This window comes from Schistocerca serialis, unplaced genomic scaffold (assembly GCF_023864345.2).
Source record: "Schistocerca serialis cubense isolate TAMUIC-IGC-003099 unplaced genomic scaffold, iqSchSeri2.2 HiC_scaffold_1145, whole genome shotgun sequence".
NCBI lineage: Eukaryota > Metazoa > Arthropoda > Insecta > Orthoptera > Acrididae > Schistocerca > Schistocerca serialis.
The window spans coordinates 52,501-57,500 of record NW_026047343.1 but is presented as its reverse complement, the minus strand read 5'-3'; the positions used below and the strand labels follow the sequence as shown (position 1 = coordinate 57,500).

General features: G+C 54.1%; 1 pseudogene; it reads right to left on the bottom strand.

Annotated features, from left to right (window-relative positions):
- Positions 1 to 2,649: 2,649 nt before the first annotated feature.
- The window catches only part of LOC126432633 (large subunit ribosomal RNA), a 2,993-nt pseudogene continuing 642 nt past the window's right edge, over positions 2,650 to 5,000 (bottom strand).

The following is a 5,000-nucleotide window of genomic DNA, read 5'->3' as shown; positions in this document are numbered from 1 at the left end:
GCTCCTTTGGTAGTTGCTTCGAGCCCTTCTGACCGATCGTTTAAGCACAGTCAATTCAGGGGTCCACGGGGTGGACTCCCTGCAGATGTATCTCGCTATTCGAGGTACAGATAGTGTGATGGCTGTTTGCACGGAGCTCACAAGCTCCTCCACAGCTTCATCAATATTACCTATGTCCTCCCCGAACTCAGGAGGACTGAACACCTGCACGAGTCGGTCCCAGTCTGTCCGAGCATAGTTGTACCGTTCCACCCACTCACCTGGCACATCCACGATGGTCGACGCTATTTCAAATGTAATACAGTTGTGATCGCTGACAGTTAGATGTTCTCTTACTTGCCAGTTATGGACGTGGGGTGCTGCCCTCTCGCTTGCTAGTGTGACATCAATATTTGATGTTGCACCCGCCCTCCCTGAGTAGGTCGGGGGGTACCCAGGCAAGTTTAGCACATGCATGTGCGTTTCCATTATCAAATCAACAAGCTCCGCACCCCTTCCGTCCTGTACATCACTGTGCCAGAGTGGGGACTTAGCATTAGCATCAAGAGCTACAATTATAGCCTGCCCAGCTAAAACTCTTAGTATCCAATTCAGCTGATCAAGATAAATCTTGATGTCATGTCTGAATTGGCAGTAGACGTTTACAACGTACATGCTGTAAGACAGCAAATTAAGTTGTACAACTATAATATGCTCAGTACAGAACTGATTTAATATCGTAGTTTTAATAGTTTTGTTCAATATTATAATTGCACTCATGGGGTTCCCACCCGAGGAAACCACCTGTGCTGTTGCGGGAAAACCAGGGACTCGACCCGCACAGGAGTTCGGTTCTTGTATCAGAAGTATATCTATTCCTTCTTGTTCCGCTACCTTCCGTAGCTCATGTGCAACCATCTGGCTGCGCATGGCATTGACTTGTACCACTTTAAATTTCGCCGTAATCTGTTCTTTGGATAAGCCTATCTAAGAACATTCGGTGGGTTGGACAATCTTTTGGTCCACCACACTTACGGCCCCGTTTCTTACATGGTACACATGTTGCTGCTTTGTCCATGTTAGGACAATCTTTCCTAATATGTCCAGCCAGGCCACAGTGGGCACATATTATATTCGGTTCTGTACAATACTTATTGGTATGGTTTATGTCCTGGCATTTTGTACAACGTGGTACTGCCAGGTAATCTTTAATGTTCAGTGCTGAGTAGCCGACGTACAGCCGGCCAGCCCGCGTTAATACTTTCCATAAGTTCGGTGAAACCTCCACAACATGATGTACAGTCAGCTTTCCTCGAGGCCCTACTTTAAAACGGAGCTTGAACTCTTCATCAAACTCGTTTCTAGTCATTGAGACGTCAAAATTTTGCGTATATATCGCATCAAGTAGGCTGTCCGCTGACATAAATGTAGGTACATCATATAGACTCATAAGTGGACGACGCTTTCGTGGAGGTTCACACCTAACTTTCTCGCTTAGTTGTTTATTACCTAAGATCTTTTGGCTGTCTTCTGGCGAGGCCGTCTCGACTATCAGCACATTCTTAGAGGTACGGACACTGTTGATCCTGATTTTATCTTTCTTTGGATCAACACACTTTTCGAAAGCTGTCTTAGCAGCTTTGATGTCTTCGCCAGGTTTAGGTTTTATAAAAACCGTGGGTGCCACTTTTTTGATGTTCTGTTCAATTTTCTCTTTTGCTGTTGGCGCCTTGGCCACAGGGGCTTTGGCAACCGCAGCATACGTCCGAGTAGGCTGACTTCTAATCCTTTTATTTTCTTTTTCTAATTCTGATATTCTCCCCTCTAACTGGGAGTGAACAATTGCCCAATTAGCAATGAAGTCTCTTATCTGGTTTATCGCACCATTGCTGATCTTTCCATTTTTGACACTCGAGTCCAGCAATTTCAAAAATTTCGAGTGTCGCTCAGCAACTGTCAAATTCATCTCGATTTCCGATTCGGAAGCATCTAACACATTACCACTCTCTTGATTTTCCGCCATTATCGTATTCAAAGAGAGTGAAAGATGGAGGCCCGTCTCTTGCCCCGGACCGGCCTCTCTGGCATGGGGGGAGGCTACATGCAGCTCGCTCACCGGTCCCGCCCCTTGACCAAGAGCTGTCAATAACTGAGCTGCCAGGTTTAGCACGCCGTGGGTACAGCGCACTAGTCCTCTTCAACAGCCACACCACTATAGTTTTCACCCGCTCCCTTATCGGCGAATGCCACCCGCATTCCGGGAGAGCGGATTCACTCTCCGTCCTTCGCCCCTTACTAGCCCAGGTTCCCACCAAAGGCCAAGGACCCGGTCCTACTCAGGTGCCGGGCCGGTCCCCCAGACGTTCAGAGGTCTGGACCCATCTAACCTAACCGGGGACATGTCACCACGCCCCGGCTTGGCAGAGCATGCCTCGGAGCCCAAGACAAGGCGAGTGACCTTCGCCGACTTGGGGCAAGATCCCACCACAGCAAATGCACCTGTCAGAACCGGTGTACAAGTTGTTCAGCACACCGTCGTGCCCCTGCCCTTCAGTCGCCCGAAGGCTTAACAGCTCCACCTCTAGAAGGCGGGTAAGGGCACTTGAGAAGGAGAGGCTGTTTGAGACGCATCCTTCCCCACACTGCCTATTACCAACCCAGAGCCTGCACACCTTGCAGGCCCTTAGTATGAGACAGCCGGAGGGACAGATAGGGACAGCGGGAATCTCGTTAATCCATTCATGCGCGTCACTAATTAGATGACGAGGCATTTGGCTACCTTAAGAGAGTCATAGTTACTCCCGCCGTTTACCCGCGCTTGCTTGAATTTCTTCACGTTGACATTCAGAGCACTGGGCAGAAATCACATTGCGTCAACACCCGCTAGGGCCATCGCAATGCTTTGTTTTAATTAGACAGTCGGATTCCCCCAGTCCGTGCCAGTTCTGAGTTGATCGTTGAATGGCGGCCGAAGAGAATCCGCGCACCCGCGCGCCCCCGGAGGAGCACGCTAAGGCGGACGCGGCCTCGCAGCAAGGAAGATCCGTGGGAGGCCAAGGCACGGGACCGAGCTCGGATCCTGCACGCAGGTTGAAGCACCGGGGCGCGAACGCCGCGCAGGCGCGCGCATCCTGCACCGCCGGCCAGCACGAGGCCGACCAACGGCGAGAGCAGACCACGCCCGCGCTAAACGCCCGCACTTACCGGCACCCCTACGGCACTCACCTCGCCCAGGCCCGGCACGTTAGCGCTGACCCACTTCCCGACCAAGCCCGACACGCCCCGATCCTCAGAGCCAATCCTTATCCCGAAGTTACGGATCCAATTTGCCGACTTCCCTTACCTACATTATTCTATCGACTAGAGGCTCTTCACCTTGGAGACCTGCTGCGGATATGGGTACGAACCGGCGCGACACCTCCACGTGGCCCTCTCCCGGATTTTCAAGGTCCGAGGGGAAGATCGGGACACCGCCGCAACTGCGGTGCTCTTCGCGTTCCAAACCCTATCTCCCTGCTAGAGGATTCCAGGGAACTCGAACGCTCATGCAGAAAAGAAAACTCTTCCCCGATCTCCCGACGGCGTCTCCGGGTCCTTTTGGGTTACCCCGACGAGCATCTCTAAAAGAGGGGCCCGACTTGTATCGGTTCCGCTGCCGGGTTCCGGAATAGGAACCGGATTCCCTTTCGCCCAACGGGGGCCAGCACAAAGCGCATCATGCTATGACGGCCCCCATCAACATCGGATTTCTCCTAGGGCTTAGGATCGACTGACTCGTGTGCAACGGCTGTTCACACGAAACCCTTCTCCGCGTCAGCCCTCCAGGGCCTCGCTGGAGTATTTGCTACTACCACCAAGATCTGCACCGACGGCGGCTCCAGGCAGGCTCACGCCCAGACCCTTCTGCGCCCACCGCCGCGACCCTCCTACTCGTCAGGGCTTCGCGGCCGGCCGCAAGGACCGGCCATGACTGCCAGACTGACGGCCGAGTATAGGCACGACGCTTCAGCGCCATCCATTTTCAGGGCTAGTTGCTTCGGCAGGTGAGTTGTTACACACTCCTTAGCGGATTCCGACTTCCATGGCCACCGTCCTGCTGTCTTAAGCAACCAACGCCTTTCATGGTTTCCCATGAGCGTCGATTCGGGCGCCTTAACTCGGCGTTTGGTTCATCCCACAGCGCCAGTTCTGCTTACCAAAAGTGGCCCACTTGGCACTCCGATCCGAGTCGTTTGCTCGCGGCTTCAGCATATCAAGCAAGCCGGAGATCTCACCCATTTAAAGTTTGAGAATAGGTTGAGGTCGTTTCGGCCCCAAGGCCTCTAATCATTCGCTTTACCGGATGAGACTCGTACGAGCACCAGCTATCCTGAGGGAAACTTCGGAGGGAACCAGCTACTAGATGGTTCGATTAGTCTTTCGCCCCTATACCCAGCTCCGACGATCGATTTGCACGTCAGAATCGCTACGGACCTCCATCAGGGTTTCCCCTGACTTCGTCCTGGCCAGGCATAGTTCACCATCTTTCGGGTCCCAACGTGTACGCTCTAGGTGCGCCTCACCTCGCAATGAGGACGAGACGCCCCGGGAGTGCGGAGGCCGCCGCCCCGTGAAGGGCGGGGAAGCCCCATCCTCCCTCGGCCCGCGCAAGGCGAGACCTTCACTTTCATTACGCCTTTAGGTTTCGTACAGCCCAATGACTCGCGCACATGTTAGACTCCTTGGTCCGTGTTTCAAGACGGGTCGTGAAATTGTCCAAAGCTGAAGCGCCGCTGACGGGAGCGATTATTCCGCCCGAGAGCATCCCGAGCCAACAGCGGCGCGGGTCCGGGGCCGGGCCAGGTAGGTCCGTCATCCGGGAAGAACCGCGCGCGCTTGCCGGGAGCCCGAGCGCCCAAAGGGGCGAATCGACTCCTCCAGATATACCGCCGGGCAGCCAGCCAGGACACCGGGGCTCTGCCCAACAGACGCGAACCGAGGCCCGCGGAAGGACAGGCTGCGCACCCGGGCCGTAGGCCGGC